Source organism: Ranitomeya variabilis, chromosome 1 (genome assembly GCF_051348905.1).
Source record: "Ranitomeya variabilis isolate aRanVar5 chromosome 1, aRanVar5.hap1, whole genome shotgun sequence".
Classification (NCBI taxonomy): domain Eukaryota; kingdom Metazoa; phylum Chordata; class Amphibia; order Anura; family Dendrobatidae; genus Ranitomeya; species Ranitomeya variabilis.
The window spans coordinates 162,488,828-162,513,878 of record NC_135232.1 but is presented as its reverse complement, the minus strand read 5'-3'; the positions used below and the strand labels follow the sequence as shown (position 1 = coordinate 162,513,878).

The 25,051-nt window shown below is 45.7% G+C and overlaps 1 protein-coding gene across 4 annotated transcripts in view; it reads left to right on the top strand.

The window, feature by feature from the left end:
• TMEM232 (transmembrane protein 232) overlaps window positions 1–25,051 on the top strand; it is a 435,959-nt gene that overhangs the window by 25,956 nt on the left and 384,952 nt on the right. The window lies entirely within an intron of this gene.

Genomic DNA, 25,051 nt, shown 5'->3' with positions numbered 1-25,051 from the left:
TTATCAGCAGCACTTCTACAGTTTACACCGGCGATGTGCTGCTGAGAACAAGGATTTCTATTCCCACATAAACAATCCAATCACTCAATGAATAGGCAGCATTTTGCTTGTTTAGTATAATACACCCCATAGTCTTCCATATATTATAATGTGCACCTCAGTCCTCCATATAGTATAATACACTCCTCAGTCCTCCATATAGTTTAATACACTCCTCATAGTGCTCCATATAGTATAATGCACTGCTATAGTCATCCATGTAGTACAATTCACTTCCCATAGTATAATGCACCCCATAGTTCTTCATATAGTATAATGTATTCCCCATAGTCCTTGATACAGTATAATGTACACATATATACACATATAGTATAATGATGCCACCCCAGAGTATAAGCATAAAAACAAAAAGGTGTATATATGAACACAAATCACAAATAAGTATAATAAAAAGGTATAATTTTATTGAATAATATATATAAAAAGAATCACAAAAATGCATCACATACCATAGTTGGCCAAAAGTTGGCGCCACAGGATATGAAATATATCAATATAGTGGACAAAAAACCTCACAAAGTGAACAAGTCACACACAATGTCATAAACAATTGAATGAAACGTGTGATAATGAACAATGACCTATTTTGAGTGAAGTGTAACAACTTGTAAATGAACACACCAAAATGTAAGTGAAGGAAAACAAGTAAAAAATACCGTGAATCTTCTGTGGCGCCTGTCCCTACACACGTTTTGGCTGTATAAGCCTTCTTCCGGGGGAGTGTCACTTAAAATAGGTCATTGTTCATTATCACATGTTTCATTCAATTGTTTATCACATTGTGTGTGACTTGTTCACTTTGTGAGGTTTTTTGTCCACTATATTGATATATTTCATATCCTGTGGCGCCAACTTTTGGCCAACTATGGTATGTGATGCATTTTTGTGATTCTTTTTATATATTATTCAATAAAATTATACCTTTTTATTATACTTATTTGTGATTTGTGTTCATATATACACCTTTTTGTTTTTATGCTTTTCCTCAGTGTCATGGTGTAGAACCATTTTTTGTCCTTTATTATAAATGGTGATATTTGATTTTTTTTTATTCACATAAAGCTTTATTTTTAATTTCACCCCAGAGTATAATGCAGCCACCCCACAGAATATATTGTAGCCCCCCTGAGTATAATGTAACCCCCCCAGAGAATATAATGCAGCTCCCTCATATAGTATAATGCAGCCCCTGCAGATATAATATATGGTAGCCCCCTCATAGAGCATAATGCAGCCCCCCATAGAATATAATACAGCCCCCCATAGAATGTAATGTAGCGCCCCCCCAATAGCCCCACAATCCAGTTATCACTCATTGATATAATTAAAAAAAACACTCTCCTCACCTCTCCTCGTGCCCCGCGCTGCTCCTGGCTCTGGTGTCAGCAGCTGCAGTCTGCCCGGCACACAGCAGGTAAGCAATGATATGACGTCATCGCGCACCCGCAGTGTCAGCGGCAGAGCGGGGAATGATGGGAGAGGGAGCGTAAGCAGACGCTCTCTCCTCCATCATTGCATTCAACTGTACCGGCGTCTAGTTGAATGTGGCGGCGCTGGCGGAGGGGTGAGTCAGCGCTGGCGCCGCTGACAGCGGCACAGCGTGCAGGGATCGAGCGGCCCATTACTGGCACCGGCCCTTCTGGCATTTGCCAGAAGTGCCCGATGGCCAGTTCGGCCTTGGTTGTTTTATATAACTTTTTAATAAAGAAAGCTTCACACTGGAGGTCTTTGTAAGTAAAAATCTGGAATATTGTAGTGGGATCCTAGCTGAACTGGGCTTATATTCAGGATAATATTTGTAGTCGTTGGTTAGAAATAGCTTCATCTCAACACAATTGCATGTACCATGGGGGAATTACTAACACTGGTGCTGATAATAAGCCTGTCTCAGCCTAAAGTGCCATAAAGTGCAATTCCCCACATTATTAGGCAGCACCCATTGGTTGTCAGTGCGCCAAAAATTCCAATCTATGAACACATGTAAGGCTACTTTCACACTAGCGTCGTGCACTGCACGTCGCTATACGTCATTTTGAAGAAAAAACGCATCCTGCAAAAGTGCTTGCAGGATGCATTTTTTCTCCATAGACTTGCATTAGCGACGCAGTGCGACGCATTGCCACACGTCACAACCGTCGTGCGACAGTTGCGTCGTGTTGCGTCGGACCGTCACCACCAAAAAACGTTGCTTGTAACGTTTTTTGGTGCGTCGTGTCCAGCATTTCCGACCGTGGCCGGAACTCCGCCCCCGCCTCCCCGCACCTCACAATGGGGCAGCAGATGCGCTGAAAAACAGCATCTGCTGCCCCCGTTGTGCGGCGCTTCCACATTATGCGTCGGTGCGCCGCAACAACGCAATTCGCAGTGCACGACGCTAATGTGAAAGTAGCCTAAGTGTGAACCATAATTCTAATTCTGATCTGTCGTGTTTAGGCTTCGCCCCCTCTGTCATTACTTGTCACTAGTGTTGAGCGATACCGTCCGATACTTGAAAGTATCGGTATCGGAAAGTATCGGCCGATACCGGCAAAGTATCGGATCCAATCCGATACCGATACCCGATACCAATACAAGTCAATGGGACTCAGGTATCGGACGGTATTCCTGATGGTTCCCAGGGTCTGAAGGAGAGGAAACTCTCCTTCAGGCCCTGGGAACCATATTAATGTGTAAAAGAAAGAATTAAAATAAAAAATATCGCTATACTCACCTGTCCGACGCAGCCGGGACCTCAGCGAGGGAACCGGCAGCGTTGTTTGTTTAAAATTTGCGCTTTTACTTGGTTACGTGAGGTCCCGGCTTGTGATTGGTCAGGGCGGCCATGTTGCCGGGACGCGGACCAATCACAGCAAGCCGTGACGAAATTACGTCACGGCTTGCTGTGATTGGTCCGCGTCCCGGCAACATGGCCGCCATTAACCAATCACAAGCCGTGACGTCACGGGAGGCTGGACATGCGCGTATTTTGAAAAGCGCGCGTGTCCAGCCTCCAGTGACGTCCCGGCTTATGATTGGTCACGGCGCCATGTTGCCGGGACGCGGACCAATCACAGCAAGCCGTGACGAAATTACGTCACGGCTTGCTGTGATTGGTCCGCGTCCCGGCAACATGGCCGCCATTAACCAATCACAAGCCGTGACGTCACGGGAGGCTGGACATGCGCGTATTTTGAAAAGCGCGAGTGTCCAGCCTCCAGTGACGTCCCGGCTTATGATTGGTCACGGCGCCATGTTGCCGGGACGCGGACCAATCACAGCAAGCCGTGACGAAATTACGTCACGGCTTGCTGTGATTGGTCCGCGTCCCGGCAACATGGCCGCCATTAACCAATCACAAGCCGTGACGTCACGGGAGGCTGGACACGCGCGCTTTTCAAAATACGCGCATGTCCAGCCTCCCGTGACGTCCCGGCTTGTGATTGGTTAATGGCGGCCATGTTGCCGGGACGTCACTGGAGGCTGGACACGCGCGCTTTTCAAAATACGCGCATGTCCAGCCTCCCGTGACGTCCCGGCTTGTGATTGGTTAATGGCGGCCATGTTGCCGGGACGTCACTGGAGGCTGGACACGCGCGCTTTTCAAAATACGCGCATGTCCAGCCTCCCGTGACGTCCCGGCTTGTGATTGGTTAATGGCGGCCATGTTGCCGGGACGTCACTGGAGGCTGGACACGCGCGCTTTTCAAAATACGCGCATGTCCAGCCTCCCGTGACGTCCCGGCTTGTGATTGGTTAATGGCGGCCATGTTGCCGGGACGTCACTGGAGGCTGGACACGCGCGCTTTTCAAAATACGCGCATGTCCAGCCTCCCGTGACGTCACGGCTTGTGATTGGTTAATGGCGGCCATGTTGCCGGGACGCGGACCAATCACAGCAAGCCGTGACGTAATTTCGTCACGGCTTGCTGTGATTGGTCCGCGTCCCGGCAACATGGCCGCCCTGACCAATCACAAGCCGGGACTTCACGTAACCAAGTAAAAGCGCGAAATTTAAACAAACAACGCTGCCGGTTCCCTCGCTGAGGTCCCGGCTGCGTCGGACAGGTGAGTATAGCGATATTTTTTATTTTAATTCTCTTTTTTACACATTATTACATTAATGTTGTTGCGATACCCGATACCCGATATCACAAAAATATCGGATCTCGGTATCGGAAATTCCGATACAGCAAGTATCGGCCGATACCCGATACTTGCAGTATCGGAATGCTCAACACTACTTGTCACTTTGTCAATTAGTGGGGGAACTTGTAGTTTCCTGCCAGTTTAAATCCCTCTGTATGATCTTAACCCGTTCACGACGCAGCCAGTTTCCGTTTTTGTGTTTTTGTTTTTTCTGCACCTTCTTCCTAGAAGTATAACTTTTTTTAATTTTTCTTACAGTCAGAATCTATTTTCTGTTTATGAAATGTTTTCTATATGCGTCTTTAAATACAATTATTACTGTTGTGTCTATTTTACCCCGAGACAAAAATCATTATTAGGCCCCGTTCACACGTTTTGTGTTCACACATTTTGTATTTTACATCAGTATTTGTAAGAAAAAAACAGGAGTGGGTGATAAATGCAGAAGTGGTGCATATGTTTCTGTTATACTTTTCCTCTAATTGCTCCACTCCTGGTTTTGGCTTACAAATACTGATGTAAGATACTGACCAAATACTGCTAGTGTGAACGTGGCTTTAGTTTGAGTTTTGTTTCACAGTAGACAAAATGTTATAATTGGGTGCCATCTAGTGGCCATTCTGTAACACAGCAGTCATAATCAGGATGTGCAGCATGTATCAGGCACTGCCTGTACGATCTCAGCCAGGTATGTTTTACTCTTAAATGTTGCAGCTATTTAGAGTAAAGTAGATGTTTCAGTATCTTAGTCTACAACTAGTTACATAAAAACTCTTTAAAAATTCAATATTTATTATAGATATTAAAATATTCTTGAACAATTCCCACCGTAAGTGAATAAAGTGCTATAAAAGGTACATAAGCCTTTCATTAAGCCAATATAACAGTCAAATGCAAGTGCCCAGGTAGGGGAGAATTACTATTTAGGATGCTTTAGGCTACTTTCACACTAGCGTTAACTGCAAACCGTCTCAAAACGTCTTTTTTCAGAAAAACTGCATCCTGCAAAAGTGTTTGCAGGATGCGTTTTTTCCCCATAGACTTGTATTGGCGACGTATTGCGACGGATTGGCATATGTCGTGTACGTCGTACGACGGATGCGTCGAAATTTGGTGACACGTCGTCGGCAAAAAACGTTGATTGTAACGTTTTTTGTCTCCGCCTAAAAAACGTGTTGCGACGCATCCTGAGGCATGCATCGTTGGCTACAATGGAAGCCTATGAGCGACGGATGCGTCGGGACACGTCGTACGACGCAATGCAGCGCTGCAATACGTTTTTTTACACTGAGCATGCTCAGAAGCTGGATTTTGTTGCCAATTGGCCAGACACCCCCAAATCTATATAAACCTGGCCTGGGCTATGATATCCTATGCCAGGGATCGGGAACCTATGGCTCGCGAGCCAGATATGGCTCTTTTGATGGCCGTATCTGGCTCGCAGACAGGGCTCCTACCTGTCTATGGGAAGGATCAGTGGCGTAGGAAGGGGGGTGCGGGGGGGGGGGGGGCGGTCCGCCCCGGGTGGCACAATGCGGGGGGCGGCACAATGCGGCGGTGAGTCAGTGGCGTATCTAGGGGGGCGCAGCCGGCAGGGGGGCGCAGTCGGGCCGCCTAAAGCGGCGGTCCGCAGTGTCTCCCCCGGCGGCTGCATTCTGTCACCCCCCGCACTGGGAGTCAGCTGTTCTCTGTGCCGACTGTCAAGCTGACAGCCGGCACAGAGAAGCTGCGGCGCGACGGCTCCCAGTGTTCAATTGTACTCGTATCTGTGATGCGAGTACAATTGAAGCTCTGACTGCCGGGTCAGAGCGACGCCAGCAGCGTGATCAGGTCATGTGATCACGCTGCTGACATCACTCACCTGCGCGGCAGAGCAGGAGCTGCAGATCGACCAGGAGACACAGAGCGGTGGAAAGTGCTCCAGTGGAGCTGAAGACACCGAAGGTGCAGGGGGGGATTTACTGTGAGTGGGGATGGGGGGCATATAATATTGTGGGGGGATTTACTGTGAGTGGGGATGGGGGGCATATAATATTGTGGGGGGATTTACTGTGAGTGGGGATGGGGGCATATATTGTGGGGGGGGGATGGGGGCATATATTGTGGGGGGATTTCATGTGAGTGGGGATAGTGGGATATATTATTGGATTGGGGATATTTAATATGAGTGGAGATGGGGGGATTTATTGTGGGGGGAAATTTAATGTGAGTGGAGATGGGGTATTTATTGTGTGTGGGGGGAGATTTGTCATGGGGATGGGGGGATTTAATGTATGGGGGAGATCTGAGGACACAAAATGAAGAGCAAAGGGGGAGATGGGGGGGCATATATGAGGAAACAGTATGGGGGATGGGTGCAGACAGCTTGGGGTCAAACGGGGGAATGTATGCGGACACAGTATGAGTAGCGATGTGAAAAACGTATGTGGACAGAGTACGGGGAGTGAGGGTGTTGGGATATGTGCATGCGTAGCATGGGGGACAGTGTAAGGGCACAGCCAGGAGGGGACAGTATACAAAGGAGAGGGAGTGTGATGAGAGAGTACAGTATAAATACTGGGCCCTATAGGGGGGACACAGTGTGAGAGGTCAGTGTGAAGAGGGGTCCGGTATAGAAAGGGGAGGTCAGTGTGAAGAGCATGTACCATAAGACAGACAGTGTGGGGGTCATATTTTATGCAGACAATATAGTGAGGGGAAATTTTTTATTCAGGAGCATTATAATGACACTTGTATCTTTAAGGGCGTCATGTGGAGATTTTCTGCAAAAGAGCGGAGAAGATGGAAGTCTGCAGAGACAGCTGTGGATGAGAAAACTCAACATGGGGAGAACGACTCCAGAGGAGACGTCATCTATCAGGTACCTGGATGTAAATGTTATTTGTGATACTAACTCTCATGTTTTTATTTATGTTAGGAGCATTAAAGGGGATGTCCAGGTTTGTGATGAGTCTGCAGTCATTCTTTGTGACTGCAGACTTCTGACTTCTCACAGTGCGCCCTGCACACTGTCAGGATTCTCTGGTGCTGGCGATTTACATACATGCGGTCACGTGCTGACTAGACATGTGTGGCCTCACTCTATGAAAATGAACTGAGTGAGGCCGGGCACGTCTAGTCGGAATGTGGTCAGAAGTATACAAATCACATGCTTGTGCTGACATGACTGTCCACCGGCAAAGGAGAATCCTAAAAGTGTGCAGTGCATGCGTTGTGAGAATTCAGAAGCGTGCGATGTCAGGATTCAGCTCCGCAGGTTCCAGTCGTCGACACATGGACACTTCACTCATATGCGATTTTCATACTCATGGTCCTGTGACAACGAGCTTCTCTTCTGCTTCTCTCAGTTTTTCACTGAACATTGGGAGCTTAAGGGAGAGGAGCTCGTCGGTACATGACTAAGTGTGAAAATCGCATACGTTCTGGGGGGGGCGCCAAACTCGGGAACAGCCCCGGGCGGCAAAAGCTCTAGCTACGCCCCTGGGAAGGATGCATGCACCGCGCTCCATCAGGCCGCGGTGCACGCTGATATTGGTAGTTCTTTGATGGCCTGATAAGCATTGGCGGCAGTGGTGAGCGGCAGGGAGCATGGACTACATTTCCCATAACTCCCTGCATAGCCGCGCCGTCTGCAAGCACGTACGGCTCTCGCGGAATTATATTTCAAAATATGTGGCGTTTACGGCTCTCTTAGCCAAAAAGGTTCCTGACCCCTGTCCTATGCTATAGGATCCTATCCTATCCTATCATATCCTATCCTATCCTATCCCTATGATATCCAGGCGATTCGTCTCAAATATTACGTCATACCAAACTAGCAATCCTCACAAGAACACCTTCCATCGCTGCCCCAAAACTAAAACCCTCGAAGATGGGCTGTAAAAACAGTAACTATATAGTTTTCCATATTTTCCAGTAGCCAATCAAATTTGGGAGCCTCCCATTTTAAAAACGGATCCGTCGGAAAAACGGATGCAACGGATGGTAAAAACGGATGCAACGTATGCAACGCATCCAGTATTTTCGACGGAAACGTTTAGCGGATTTGCGACGGATCCGTCGAAATGCTGTATGCGTTGCATACGTTTTTCACTTTTTTGACGCATCCGTTTTTTCGGTAAAAAAACGGATTTGTGACGTAATGCAGTTAACGCTAGTGTGAAAGTAGCCTTAGTCTCACCCTTCCTGTCCGTGGAGGTTAGCTCCCTTATTCAGCACACCAGTGGCTCTCCCTTAGTCTCCCTATATGTCCCTAATTTCACTGGTAGCGTGGATGTAGCTGGGGTAGATGGAAAGTATACGAGACATAGCCATTTTAAGGGGATGGGTACCTGCACTAAATAATCATATGAACAGAGAAAAATACCCAAACTTGGCCACAGATTATTTGAACTGGGTTTATAGATGTGATATATGTCCGGCTTGTCTTGGATATAATATACTTGATATCCCCTAGGCTCACGCTTTCTGTCTGTGGGGGTTGGCATCATAAGTCAGCATACCAGTGGCGCCCCCCACTCACAAGTCATCCGCCCCTCAGTTTCCCTGTGTGACCATATTCCCACCAAATGTATGGGTATAACTGGGGCAGACAGGAAACAATTATTCAGTAGAAAGTGATCTCGCTCACTAATCTTCGTAGAGGGGTATAAGCACATCCACTAACTAAACCATCAGATCAAGAAATATTCCTAAGTAGCCATGGGGTTTGCAGGATAGATCAAGTAAACACCAATTAAAGTTGCTTTTTGCCAAATGGTTTCTGTAAATTATCACAATAGGCACTTAATGGACTTAATGGCCCTTATATATAGCTATCACCTATCCTTTCTTATGGCTACCAGAGTAGTATAGATCTATTCAATAGGTGTGTATAGGATTAGATGTGAAGTCCTATATTTAACATACATACATCTCTTACATCACAAGCAGTATCTTTCTATGTGTCAGCAAATCCTACAGGATTCTGAGACATATGAAGATATTGGACAGAGATCCAACATCTGAATACATGGAACTCTTGACAGACCTTCTTATAGAACATCTAGAATTCCAAATGATATACAAAAAAAATGAGTTTTACTTCCTGGTGCCTACATTTCCCACAGTACTGACCTTCTATGCATTACCTAAGATCCATAAAGAGTTCACACCTTTGAAGGGGCCAACAGTTGTGTCGGAGGGTGGTCTCTATAAGTCAGAACATTGGTGTATATGTGGATAAAGTTTTGTGTCCATTTGTGATGTCACTGCCATCATATATTAGGGACAAGTCTCATCTGCTGGTTAAACTTGATGTAGCAATTAATGAAAACACCTTTTTAGCATCTATAGATGTTGAAGCCTTATATGGTAATATTCCGCACTGGGTAGGTCTAAAGGAAAAGGACCACTGTCATAGAAAATATTAAAAATACCTGAGGTCCCTCATATTCCCCCCTCCTTTTTTTCTTTCCCCTACCATTTGTCCTGAAGAGAAAGGAGCTAGCACTCCAAGCTGCCTTTATGTAAAATGGCAGTGCACAAAAGATGAGACTCAGATTAATTAAAATGAAAGGGGTTGTCTTCATGGCCAGGTGACTGCGTATTGTCCACCAAGAGAGAGACAGCAAAAGGTCATTAGGATCTGAATGGATCAAAGGAAGATCTGACACCTTTTTCAAATAGCTATGGTTACTGTAGTTACAATAATTCAACAGACAGTATGTCTCCGGGAGAAAATATAGAATATTGGAATTTCTATACATCCGATATTAATGAGACTCATTTTCAGCAGCGGGATAACTAGGTAAAGATACACATATTTTCTCATAATTACAGCCACCACCAAAAGGCCCCCAATCTAAATCTATAGAGGCCATATAACCGCCAGCAGCTAGGCCATATTTGGTCTCTAAGCGTATATAAAATCCTGATACAAAAGATGACATCAGTCTCAAACGTCTGCAATCGCACTATGAGGAGTTATTGCATTAGTTGGGATTTCCTAAAATCATGAAAGCCTGAGACCAGCCCACAACCGGACCCTTGTGAGGTCATCACAGAGGGGTGTGTGGTTGGGACTCAGGGTCTGATAAAAGATCAATCCCAATTATCATCAGTGTTTGTGCAGAGAGTTACATAGCCTGTGTATGCAGGGACCCCGTTTATTGACCGCCAAATTGAAGCGCTCTACTTTGGCTAAACTGAATCGTCTCTGCGATCGGTGTAGAAAGTTCTCCTGTTAATCCCTTTTATTTTATGTAACTGTTTATGCTGTATTGTTTTGTACCCCTTGTAAAATGTTTTATATATTTTTCATAAGTGCTGCCTCCCTTTAGATTAAATATAGAATTTAGTAGTTTGGTTCCTTCTGTTCTGCAAACTATGCCTCCAAGGCATAAGCTACCTCTATAGTCAGTCACATGGCTGGACCAAAGAATATATTGCATGTTCAGATATGGTGACTGCAAATATTGTAGTTGGATTAGGCCATGCAAAAGTTTCACCTGGACACACACACCAAATATATTCTATATAATGGACTATGCCAATTGTAAATCAATGGGGGTGATGTATATATGACCACCTGGCCATGCTCCCTTAGTTATATTGGGAAGACCAAATGAGAATTGAGGAGAATAGGAGAACATGCAGATATCAGCTTACAAGAGGGACACCCCATTAGCAGGGCTTGTGAGAGAACATCATCTCAACAATCTCAAAATAGTTTTGTTTTTTGTTTTGGAAGTAGTAAGACAGAGCACCTGAAAGTGTGACTGGGATAAACTTTTATTACAATAGTAATGCCAATGGATTTTTTTAGAATGAAATCCTTGGCACCAAATGGACCCAATAAACAAATTAATTTCTGTAGCTTTATTTGATTCTGAGGTTGATCTGTTTGGCCACCGGTTTATCATTCTTCCTATTAATGTCTCCCAAGTGTTCTAAAATTCGTCTATGAAATTGACGGATGTTTTCTCCTGCACAGTTACGTGGTCATGAACATGTAATCATATATTGGATATATAAGGCCCTGTGTTTTACAATTAATAAAATCTCTACAGACATATTTAGAACTCGGCGATGTGCTCTCAATCTCTGGTCCAAGATGGATTTAGTCACAGGCCTTACATGTCCCACATCTAAGGCTATGTGCACACGTAGGTTCGGGTCCCTGCGGGTTCCCCCGCAGCGGATTTGATAAATCTGCAGTGCAAAACCGCTGCGGTTATCCCTGCAGATTTATCACGTTTTGTATTGCGGTTTCCACTGCGGGCTTTGGTTTTACTATTGATGCTGCATATGCAGCATCAATAGTAATGTTAAAAATAAAAAAAAAATGGTTTATACTCACCCCCTCTGACGTCCCGATCTCCTTCGTTTCGGTCCGTTTCCAAAGATGCTGTGCGAGAAGGACCTTCGTGACGTCACGGTCATGTGACCGCGGCGTCACCACGGTCATGTGACCGCGACGTCACCGCAGGTCCTGCTCGCACAGCAAACCTGAGACCGGACGGCCGCGTGCAGCGCTGAGAGGTGAGTATAGCATTATTTTTTATTTTTATTCTTTTTTTTACCACAAATATGTTTCCCAGGGTCTGGAGGAGAGTTTCCTCTCCTCCACCCCGGGTAGCAACCGCACATTATCCGCTTACTTCCCGCATCGTGGGCACAGCCCCATGCAGGAAGTAAGCGGATCAATGCATTTCTATGTGTGCAGAATCGCTGCGATTCTGCACAAAGAAGTGACATGCTGCGGGTTGTAAACCGCTGCGTCTCTGCGCGGTTTTTCCCGCAGCATGTGCACAGCGGTTTGGGGTTTCCATAGGGTTTACATGTAAATGTAAACGCTATGGAAACTGCTGCGGACCCGCAGCATCAAAATCACCGCGGATCCGCGCTAAAACCCGCAAAGTGTGAACATGGCCTAAAGGTTCCTTTTGGTGTGGACCTATTCAACCAGGTTGTTTTTGGTGTTGTGGGTCCAAGATGACTATGGACCAAAAGATCTTTCAAATTTCTTCCCCACTGGTATGTGATAGAGAGAACATCAGTGAACATACAGTGGGGGAAATAAGTATTTGATCCCTTGCTGATTTTGTAAGTTTGCTCACTGACAAAGACATGAACAGTCTATAATTTTAAGGGTAGGTTAATTTAAACATTGAGAGATGGAATATCTAAAATAAAATCCAGAAAATCTCATTGTGTAAATTATATAAATGTATTTGCATTTTGCAGTGAGAAATACGTATTTGATCCCTCTGGCAAACAAGACTTAATACTTGGTGGCAAAACCCTTGTTGGCAAGCACAGCAGTCAGATGTTGTTTGTAGTTGATGATGAGGTTTGTCAGGAGGAATTTTGGTCCACTCCTCTTTGCAAATCATCTCTAAATCATTAATATTTTAATTTTAACCTGCCCTTAAAATTAGAGACTGCTCATGTCTTTGTCAGTGGGCAAACTTACAAAATCAGCAAGGGATCAAATACTTATTTCCCCCACTGTACCTCCAATGTTCTTATCCAACTTAAGGATTGGCCAGTACGCACTAAAGAGTTCCCTTCTCTCCACTTGATGTCGTAAGTTCCTATCTTAATAATTTGTTGTCTGTCCTCCTTCTTTTCCCTTGGAGTACGATCTCGGTGTAACTGCAGCTTGCTGAAAAGCATTTTTCAAAACATGTTTCGAGTACCCTTGCCTGTGAAGTCTGTTCTTTAATTCCACAGACTGCACCTTGAAGTCACTGAAGGATTAAAAGTTCCTACTCAGTCTCAGGTACTGCCCCTTCAGGATACCCTTCCTAAGACTGGAGGGGTGATGACTGTCTAAGTCAAGCAAACTGTTCGTTGCTGTTGACTTTCTGAAGATGGTAGTGGAGAGCGTGCCATCCTCTTGTTTAGCAATGCTCAAACCTAGGATGGCAATGTCCTCTAGATTTCCAGATGTAACTTTGAAGCCTAGTTTGTTATTATTAAGCTACATCACAAACTCTCCAAATATCTATTTGGTGCCTGTCCACAAGACCAGAACATTATTGATATACCGTAACCATATTGAGATATAGTCTATACAGAGCATAGCGTAAATATTAATAAATATGTCACTAATGTACATGTAGTTGACAAGGTCACAGTAAATAGGATAGTTAGTAAGAATGTCAAGTCAGCAATGCTATGTATATCAAAAATTATGATCTCCTACAAACTCATCATCATCAGACCTCCGGCTGTCATGACAACCCAGTGGTGCCTCACGATCATGTAACGAGCATACCGATGGGTGTGTGGGACACCGCGTGTTAAGTACCGCTGTCAGAAATTGTCAGCAGGTTTAAAAGGTTAACAGCCGCAAGCTTCATTCCACTCATCGCTGTTAATGGCACACGATGGCTGTTAAGTTTAAGTTTTCAGTGTAAACAAGCTTCCAATCATCCTGAATAAAGTGAAGATTGTTCATTCATTGGGTGAAATATTCATCGTCCTGCACTTTAAGTCTACCTTGGACCTCACCTTGATGTGTAATACACTTTTATTGCACACACTTCTTTTCCATGTTAGATAAATGTTCCTCAACTCCAGCGTATCAGTTTCTTTTTCTTCATCCAATATGCATTAGATCAAAACAATTGCTATTTATCTGTTTTGACAGTTCATGAATGATTTGATAGGATCAATGTTTGAACTAACGCTGCTCTTTTATAATGCATATTTCCATTTTTTCCTCCACATCAGTAAAAACCTTTCAAAAGACAACTGGTTCTTATTCCTGTTCGGAATCTGTCACCAGGTTTGTCCCATGTGAGATAAGACCACCACCTTTCAGCCCTGATATACCGCAATCTAATATGCTGTATACTGTATATGCCCCAATTCAGCCTGCAAGGCAATAAAACGACCTTTCATGATACACACCTACGGGGCAGTTGGGTCCAATGGCTGTCGCTTTCTTGGACTGACGCTTACTCCCTTGTGATGCCGTCCTCCTTCTTGCTTCCTGTTGATGACGCAGCCTACATCATCCACACAGTGTCTCCCATCATTGCACTCCTGCATAGGTATACTTTTCTCTCCTCTGTCGAGGGCAGAGTAAAGTACTGCAGTGCGCATGTTCATATGCAAACTAGGCAAATCCGTAACCTGGCCCTGATTTGTACCTGCCTGATCGTGTAGGTTGGCACCCTAAAATTATGTGATGGCACCTCAACTTAATGTCAACGGACCCTGAGTGTCCTTACAGGGGTATTCCAATCTCCAACATCCTATCTTAATATATAGTAGGTGTAATAATAATAATATAAGCAAATACCTCCAATTAGTAATGTAGTATAGTTTTTCTGATTCGCTTTGACTCTTCCTCATGTGCAGTCATTGCAGAAACTTAGGAATCCAGAGCTACGACCACAGATATAGTGACATTTAGTTAGCTGGTTGCTAGTGGTCGTAACCATGGATACCTAAGGTCCTGCAGTGCCTGCACGTAAAGAAAGAGTCATAGCGAATCAGAAAAACTATACTACATTACTAATTGGAGGTATTTGCTAATATTATTATCACACCTACTACATATTGGAGATCGGAATACCCCCTTAACTACACCCTCATCTATACACACAGTGTAATCCTAAACCACAACAACAGAATGGAGTGCACACAGACAGAGGGTTAGGGTACTGTCTCACAGTGGCACTTTTGTCGCTACGACGGTACGATCCGTGACGTTCCAGCGATATCCATACGATATCGCTGTGTCTGACACGCAGCAGCGATTAGGGACCCTGCTGAGAATCGTACGTCGTAGCAGATCGTTTGGAACTTTCTTTCGTCGCTGGATCTCCCGCTGTCATCGTTGGATCGGTGTGTGTGACACCGATCCAATGATGCGTTCGCTTGTAATCAGGGTAAACATCGGGTTACTAAGCGCAGGGCCGCGCTTAGTAACCCGATGTTTACCCTGGTTATCATCGTAAAAGTAAAAAAAAACAAAACGTACATACTCACATTCCGGTGTCCGTCAGGTCCCTCGCAGTTTGCTTCCCGCTCTGACTGACTCCCGGCCGGAAAGTAAGAGCAGAGCACAGCGGTGACGTCACCTCTGTGATCTGCTTTCACTTTATGGCCGGGAGTCAGTCAGAGCGGGAAGCAGACTGCGAGGGACCTCACGGACACCGGAATGTGAGTATGTACGTTTTGTTTTTTTTACTTTTGCGATGGTAACCAGGGTAAACATCGGGTTAATAAGCGCGGCCCTGCGCTTAGTAACCCGATGTTTACCCTGGTTACCCGGGGCCTTCGGCATCGTTGGTCGCTGGAGAGCGGTCTGTGTGACAGCTCTCCAGTGACCACACAACGACTTTCCAACGATCACGGCCAGGTCGTATCGCTGGTCGTGATCGTTGGAAAGTTGCAGAGTGTGACAGTACCCTTAGAAACAGGGCTAAAGATAAAGTCACACATGAAAGACGAAAGGAAAAAAAGGAATCCAAAAAGACTTTCAGTATATGTCAAAACCCCCAGACCTTGAATGTGTAAAATGGGAAAAGATCTGAGAAGGGGAATATGCAAACACACCGCAGGAGAAGCAATAAAGAAAATCTCAGCAAGATAATCCTTCACTGGGGAGCTGGGACTCCAAGCAGGAATATTGCAAAGACTGCATGTGCCAGGAGAGTATAAATGGCCCATCCCAAGATGTGATAGGACAAACCAAATGATGACGTGAAAACATCTGCACAGAAGCAACACAGGAAAGTAAAGCAAAGACAAGAGCGTTAGCAGCAGTTGGACAGAGACAAAACAGGCTGTTGTCAAACAGAGAGAGAAACCGACCCACAGCCAGAGATCACCAGATCGAGTCTTGGTGTTGAGCCAAAGACAAGTTTTTTGGATCAATGTCCCATCACAGAATTTAGTGACCATAACCAGTAATATTATATTTTTCAAGAAAGACATCTAGGCCCTTCTTTTACTTTTTATAGCGAATCCTCTTTATTGGCGTACTGCCCCCTTTACTGTAGATGTCAGGAGGCCTAAATTACCATGGAACAAGACTCCATTGAAGCACAATCTACAGTATGTATGGAGAGGTAACAAATGGTAGAAGGGGCTAAGTGGGGGAAGCAGGATGGAGGTGCAAGGAAGCCCAAGCTCTCTGCAGATAAAAGGGTTTACCCAAGCGATGGCGTGGGCTTCTTTACACACAGATTGCTTTGGAACCTCAGAGCACATCTGAATAGTATTTCAGCTCAACAACACTATGGGAAACCAGAAGTGAATATGTCATGACATCTTTATTATATGGGTTGTTACAATTGTGGCAGTATCATATCTAAATGTAATGCTTGTTTTTTTAACAAGCATTTTTGGTTTTCATTGTAAACTTAACAGGAACTTTGCCAGCCGGTTTTTGCCATTTAATCTGAGAAAAGCATAATATAGGTTCTGAGAGCCTGATACCAGGCATATGTCACTTGCTCAGCAGCTCGCTGTAGTTTAATTGTAATCAGTATTTTATCAGCTGGAGATTATCACTGCAGGACTAGTGATTGGTGCCAAGCAGTCCAGCTTATCTGTGTAACCTCACAACTGATTGCTGACAATGTGCAGTGTGCACAGGAATCCACCAATGAGTGGGGCAGTTCCACATTTACAGCACTGCTACATCTTCAGCAGAGGAAACAGGGATTGTATCAAAACTACACAAAGCAGTCCAGTAAGTGAAACAATACTGGAATCAAGGTCTCAGCTCCTACATCATGTTCTCAGATTACTTTGCAAAAACCTGCTGACAGATTTCCTTTAACGGGCAGTCCAGTAATCGCAGGCATTGACACAGTCCAATAGGCACATAACCAAGGCGGTTGGACCATGTGTTCACCTCATGACATTTCAGCCCTTCGGGTGTGTTAGAGGGAGACCCATTATCTGGATTAATTTAGCAATGCCGTACTGCTGGGTCTTTCATGTGAAAGCTGAAGTACAGCAATGTATACAATACTCAACAGCCCACATGTAAGAGTGGTGGCCTGTGCTTCTGTGTTCCTACCCCTGAAGGCACTAATAGCATCAATATTGTGTAATGTGAAGTATAATATGCACAGTGTGCAGCTGTGGTATAGGACATGTTGGTAATGTGTAGTGTAGATAGTGTACAGTATCAGGATAGTAACTGTAGTTAGCTGAAGGTATAGGATAAGATAAAGGTAAAAGGGTTGTCCGGGCCAAATCGGAAAGTCTGCATTCACTCTGTGTGACTGAAGACTTATGAATCCCTCCAGCACACAGCTGCGAGGATTCGCCGGTTTCCGAGCAGGGACTGGAGGCTATGTATGTGTTATACATGCTCCCAGCCAGTGTGTGTGTGTGGCCTCGCCCCATACGCTTGTGCTGAGCAAGACCACACCCTGTCTAGTGACACGGCCATCCAGTGGATGTGGACGACTAGAGGGCGCGACCTAGCTCCATACACTGCTACTGAGCGAAGTCACATCCAAACTAGTGATGCGGCCGTCAAGTGGATGTGGACAACTAGAGGGCACGACCTAGCTCCATACACTGCTACTGAGCGAGGTCATATCCCAACTAGTGATGCAGCCGTCCAGTGGACATGGATGACTAGAGGGCGCGGCCTAGTTCCATACACTGCTACTGAGCGAGGTCACATCCCAACTAGTGATGCGGCCGTCTAGTCGACGTGGACGACTAGAGGGCGTGGCCTAGCTCCATACACTGCTACTGAGCGAGGTCACATCCCAACTAGTGACATGGCCGTCCAGTGGACGTGGATGACTAGAGGGCGTGGCCTAGTTCCATACACTGCTACTGAGCAAGGTCACATCCCAACTAGTGACGTGGCTGTCCAGTCGATGTGGACGACTAGAGGGCACGGCCTAGTTCCATACACTGCTACTGAGCGAGGTCACATCCCAACTAGTGACGTGGCTGTCCAGTGGACGTGGACAACTAGAGGGCATGGCCTAGCTCCATACACTGCTACTGAGCGAGGTCACATCTCAACTAGTGACGTGGCCATCCAGTGGACGTGGGCGACTAGAGGGCGCGGCCTAGTTCCATACACTGCTACTAAGCGAGGTCACATCCCAACTAGTGACGCGGCCATCAAGTGGACATGGACGAATAGAGGGCGCGACCTAGCTCCATACACTGCTACTGAGCGAGGTCATATCCCAACTAGTGATGCAGACGTCTAGTGGACGTGGACTAGAGGGCGTGGCCTAGCTCCATACACTGCTACTGAGCGAGGTCACATCCCAACTAGTGACGTGGCTGTCCAGTGGATGTGGATGACTAGAGGGCGTGGCCTAGCCCCATACCCTGCTACTGAGCGAGGTCACATCCCAACTAGTGATGTGGCTGTTCTGTGGACGTGGACGACTAGAGAGCATGGCCTAGCTCCATACACTGCTACTGAGCGAGGTCACATCCCAACTAGTGGCGCGGCCGTCCAGTGGACGTGGATGACTAGAGGGCGTGGCCTAGTTCCATACACTGCTACTGAGCAAGGTCACATCCCAACTAGTGACGTGGCTATCCAGTAGGCGATTGTGTGAGCGAGACCACGCCCACTGGACAGGTTCTGGCTGAGCATATGCATAACGCTTATGCATACACTCGGTCTTAGCTCATAAACTGGTGAATCCTCACATCGCACACTGCTAGCGCTGGAGGGATTATTACGACTGCAGTCAGAGTGACTGCAGACTTATTGATTTTAACTGGACAACCCATTTAATGTTTGGGGCGAGCCCACAGTGGGATGGGCTAGTGCTACTGAAAAGCAGGCACCTTTTGGTAGTGACTCAGATAGGAGTTAGTTTGGAAAGTAACAAGCATTCAGTGCTGCCAATGGGTGTTCCACAGCTAAGAAAAAAGTGAAGCGAGGAATAGTGAGATCCTAAAGAGAGAATTACTAAAGAGATAGAGTGGCCTTCCACCTTAAAGGGGTCCTTGGATATTAAAACATGCCATGACAAATCCTAGAGCTTGCTAGAGCTGAAGATAACAGACCTAAAAAGGTGGGTCCCGAGAAGTAGATCCAGGGTGTCCATAGTAATAGGATACAGAACTGAGCGAGTCGAGAGAAACTCGCTGATCAGGACTGTGGCCTAGAAGCTGGGTTGTGTGTTGTGAACTCTATTTTTGGGCTCCCTCTAGTGGTCACAAGCGGTACTGTGTAGTGTTGTCTTTCTGCAGGTTGCAGCATCAGCTGGTTCGTTATCCTTGGTTGGTTTCCTATTTAGCTCACCTGGATACTCAGTTCCTTGCCTGCTATCAATGTATTCAGTGCTCTTCAGATTCCTTGTGTCTACCTTGCTCCCAGTCTCTCCAAGACAAGCTAAGTTTTTGTTTGATCATTTTTTGATTATCAGCGTTCATTATGTTTTTAGTCCAGCTCGCTAAAATGTGATTTCCTCGCTTGCTGGTTGCTCTACAAGACTGAGTTTCTCCCCCCACACCGTTAGTTGGTGTGGGGGTTCTTGAAATCTCAGAGTGGATATTTTGTAATGGTTTTTTACTGACCGCATAGATTCCCTTTTCTATTTTCTGCTATCTAGTATTAGTGGGCCTCATTTGCTGAATCTGCTTTCACCCCTGTGTATGTGCCTTCCTCTTACCTCACCGTTATTATTTGTTGGGGGCTTCTATATCTTTGGGGATTATTTCTCTGGAGGCAAGAGAGGTCTTTCTTTCTCTCTAGGGGTAGTTAGTTCCTCAGGCTGGCTCGAGACGTCTAGGATTTTTAGGCACGTTCACCGGCTACTTCTAGTGTGTTTGGATAGGTTCAGATTTGCGGTCAGTCCAGTTTGCCACCTCCCTAGAGCTTGTCCTATGTTTGTTACTTAGCTGGAGTAATTTGTGATCCTCAACCACTATGGATCATAACAGTATAGCAGGCCAAAAAGTGTTTAATGCATCGCAGAAGTGGGATAAAAAGAAGACCTGAGTACATTTTTTTTTTTTTTTTGTTTTCCTCCCGCTTTTCCTTTGCTGCAGTCTGTTTAGCTTCTTTCATCCCCTTGAACTCTGGGTGGTTTTGAGCTCAGCTGCAGACATGAATGTTCAGACTCTGACTTCTAGTGTGGATCATCTTACTGCACGGGTGCAAAGTATTCAGGATTTTGTTATTCATAGCCCTATGTCAGAACCTAAGATACCCATTCCTGAGTTGTTTTCTGGAGATAGATCTAGGTTTCTAAATTTTAAGAATAATTGTAAGTTATTTCTATCTCTGAGACCTCGTTCCTCTGGTGATTCCGCTCAGCAAGTTAAAATTGTTATCTCCTTGTTGCGTGGCGACCCTCAAGATTGGGCTTTCTCTCTGGCGCCAGGAGATCCTGCATTGCTTAATGTAGATGCATTTTTTCTGGCTCTTGGACTGCTTTATGAGGAGCCTAATCTTGAGAATCAGGCAGAAAAAGCGTTGCTGGCTATCTCTCAAGGTCAGGATGAAGCAGAGGTGTATTGTCAAAAATTTCGGAAATGGTCGGTGCTTACTCAATGGAATGAGTGTGCCCTGGCTGCAAATTTCAGAGAAGGTCTTTCTGAGGCCGTTAAGAATGTTATGGTGGGGTTTCCCACCCCTACAAGTCTGAGTGATTCTATGGCTTTAGCCATTCAGGTTGATCGGCGTTTGCGGGAGCGCAAATCTGCTCATCCTTTGGTGGTATTTTCTGGACAGAGACCTGAGTCTATGCAATGTGACCGAACTCTGACCAGAATTGAGCGACAAAGTCATAGACGTCAAAATGGGTTGTGCTTTTACTGTGGTGATTCTACTCATGTTATCTCAGCATGCTCTAAACGCTTAAAAAAAATCGCTAAACCTGTCACCATTGGTACTATACAGCCTAAATTTATTTTGTCTGTTACTTTGATTTGTTCTTTGTCGTCCTACCCGGTTATGGCTTTTGTGGATTCGGGTGCTGCCCTGAATCTGATGGATTTATCGTTTGCCAGGCGCTGTGGTTTTGTCCTGGAGCCTTTGGAATTTCCTATTCCTCTGAGGGGAATTGATGCTACGCCATTGGCTGAGAATAAGCCTCAGTATTGGACGCAAATGACCATGTGCATGACTCCCGTACATCAGGAGGTGATTCGCTTTCTTGTTCTGCATAATTTGCATGATGTTGTCGTTTTGGGTCTGCCATGGCTGCAAGCTCATAATCCAGTTTTAGATTGGAAAGCTATGCCTGTGTCAAGTTGGGGTTGTCAGGGAATTCATGGCGATACTCCGTTGGTGTCTATTGCTTCTTCCACTCCTTCTGAGGTCCCTGAGTTTTTGTTTGACTACCAGGATGTATTTGATGAGCCCAGGTCCAGTGCCCTGCCCCCTCATAGGGATTGTGACTGTGCTATAAATTTAATTCCTGGTAGTAAATTCCCTAAGGGACGACTTTTTAATTTGTCTATACCAGAGCATGCCGCGATGCGGAGTTACATAAAGGAGTCTTTGGAGAAGGGACATATTCGCCCATCCTCTTCCCCTCTTGGTGCAGGATTTTTTTTTGTGGCCAAGAAGGACGGTTCTTTGAGACCTTGTATAGATTATCGTCTTCTGAATAAAATTACAGTCAAATTTCAGTATCCTTTGCCACTATTGTCTGATTTGTTTGCTCGGATTAAGGGTGCCAGTTGGTTCACCAAGATAGATCTCCATGGTGCGTATAACCTTGTGCGCATTAAGCAGGGAGATGAATGGAAAACAGCATTTAATACGCCCGAAGGCCATTTTGAGTACTTGGTGATGCCTTTTGGACTCTCTAATGCTCCTTCTGTGTTTCAGTCCTTCATGCATGACATCTTCCGAGAATATCTGGATAAATTTATGATTGTTTATCTGGATGACATTTTGGTCTTTTCTGATGATTGGGAGTCCCATGTGAAGCAGGTCAGGATGGTGTTTCAGGTCCTGCGTGCTAATGCTTTATTTGTGAAGGGCTCAAAATGCCTCTTCGGAGTACAGAAGGTCTCCTCTTTGGGTTTTATTTTTTCTCCTTCTACTGTGGAGATGGACCCAGTCAAGGTCCAGGCTATTCATGACTGGACTCAGCCCACGTTTGTTAAGAGTCTTCAGAAGTTCTTGGGTTTTGCTAATTTTTACCGTCGTTTCATCGCTAATTTTTCTAGCGTGGTTAAACCTTTGACGGATTTGACCAAGAAGGGTTCTGATGTGACTAATTGGTCTCCTGCGGCCGTGGAGGCCTTTCGGGAGCTGAAGCACCGGTTTTCTTCAGCTCCAGTCTTATGTCAGCCAGATGTCTCTCTCCCCTTCCAGGTCGAGGTTGATGCTTCTGAGATTGGAGCAGGGGCTGTTTTGTCGCAGAGAAGCTCTGATGGCTCTGTGATGAAGCCATGTGCTTTCTTTTCAAGAAAGTTTTCGCCTGCCGAGCGGAATTATGATGTTGGTAATCGGGAGTTGTTGGCTATGAAGTGGGCATTTGAGGAGTGGCGACATTGGCTCGAAGGAGCTAAACATCGTGTGGTGGTCTTGACGGATCACAAAAATCTGATTTACCTTGAATCTGCCAAGCGCCTGAATCCTAGACAGGCTCGTTGGTCGTTGTTTTTCTCCCGTTTCAACTTCGTGGTCTCATACCTGCCTGGTTCGAAGAACGTGAAAGCTGATGCACTTTCTAGGAGTTTTGTGCCTGACTCTCCGGGAGTTTCTGAGCCGGCTGGTATTCTCAGAGAGGGAGTTATTTTGTCTGCCATTTCCCCAGATTTGCGACGAGTGCTGCAGAAATTTCAGGCGGATAGACCTGACCGTTGTCCACCAGAGAGACTGTTTGTCCCGGATAGATGGACCAGCAGAGTTATTTCCGAGGTTCATTCTTTGGTGTTGGCGGGTCATCCTGGGATTTTTGGTACCGGTCATCCTGAGATTTGGTGGCTAGGTCCTTCTGGTGGCCTTCCTTGTCGCGGGATGTGCGTTCCTTTGTGCAGTCTTGTGGGATTTGTGCTCGGGCTAAGCCTTGCTGTTCTCGTGCCAGCGGTTTGCTTTTGCCTTTGCCTGTTCCGAAAAGGCCTTGGACGCACATTTCCATGGATTTTATTTCGGATCTTCCAGTATCTCAGAAAATGTCTGTCATCTGGGTGGTGTGTGATCGTTTTTCCAAGATGGTCCATTTGGTGCCCTTGCCTAAGTTGCCTTCTTCCTCCGATTTGGTTCCTCTATTTTTTCAGAATGTGGTTCGCTTGCACGGCATTCCTGAAAATATTGTGTCTGATAGAGGATCCCAGTTTGTGTCCAGGTTTTGGCGGACTTTTTGTGCTAAGATGGGCATTGATTTGTCTTTTTCGTCGGCCTTCCATCCTCAGACTAATGGCCAAACCAAGCGAACTAATCAGACGTTGGAAACTTATTTGAGATGTTTTGTTTCTGCTGATCAGGATGATTGGGTGACTTTTTTGCCTTTGGCCGAGTTTGCCCTTAATAATCGGGCTAGTTCTGCTACTTTGGTTTCGCCTTTTTTCTGCAATTCTGGTTTCCATCCTCGTTTTTCCTCGGGTCAGGTTGAGCCTTCTGACTGTCCTGGGGTGGATTCTGTGGTGGATAGGTTGCAGCAGATTTGGAACCAGGTGGTGGACAATTTGAGGTTGTCACAGGAGAAGGCTCAGTGCTTTGCCAACCGCCGCCGCGGTGTGGGTCCCCGACTTCGTGTTGGGGATTTGGTGTGGCTGTCTTCTCGGTATGTTCCTATGAAGGTCTCCTCTCCTAAATTCAAGCCTCGCTTCATCAGTCCTTATAAGATCTTGGAAATCCTTAACCCGGTGTCTTTTCGTTTGGATCTCCCAGCATCGTTTGCCATTCATAATGTGTTCCATAGGTCTTTGTTGCGGAGGTATGTGGTACCTGTGGTTCCTTCTGTTGAGCCTCCTGCTCCAGTGCTGGTCGAGGGCGAATTGGAGTACGTGGTGGAGAAGATTTTGGATTCTCGTATCTCTAGACGGAGGCTTCAGTATTTGGTTAAGTGGAAGGGCTATGGTCAGGAGGATAATTCCTGGGTTGTCGCCTCTGATGTTCATGCGGCCGATTTGATTCGTGCCTTCCACGCGGCTCATCCTGATCGCCCTGGGGGTCTTGATGAGGGTTCGGTGACCCCTTCTCAAGGGGGGTACTGTTGTGAACTCTATTTTTGGGCTCCCTCTAGTGGTCACAAGCGGTACTGTGTAGTGTTGTCTTTCTGCAGGTTGCAGCATCAGCTGGTTCGTTATCCTTGGTTGGTTTCCTATTTAGCTCACCTGGATACTCAGTTCCTTGCCTGCTATCAATGTATTCAGTGCTCTTCAGATTCCTTGTGTCTACCTTGCTCCCAGTCTCTCCAAGACAAGCTAAGTTTTTGTTTGATCATTTTTTGATTATCAGCGTTCATTATGTTTTTAGTCCAGCTCGCTAAAATGTGATTTCCTCGCTTGCTGGTTGCTCTAGGAGACTGAGTTTCTCCCCCCACACCGTTAGTTGGTGTGGGGGTTCTTGAAATCTCAGAGTGGATATTTTGTAAGGGTTTTTTACTGACCGCATAGATTCCCTTTTCTATTTTCTGCTATCTAGTATTAGTGGGTCTCATTTGCTGAATCTGCTTTCACCCCTGTGTATGTGCCTTCCTCTTACCTCACCGTTATTATTTGTTGGGGGCTTCTATATCTTTGGGGATTATTTCTCTGGAGGCAAGAGAGGTCTTTCTTTCTCTCTAGGGGTAGTTAGTTCCTCAGGCTGGCTCGAGACGTCTAGGATTTTTAGGCACGTTCACCGGCTACTTCTAGTGTGTTTGGATAGGTTCAGATTTGCGGTCAGTCCAGTTTGCCACCTCCCTAGAGCTTGTCCTATGTTTGTTACTTAGCTGGAGTAATTTGTGATCCT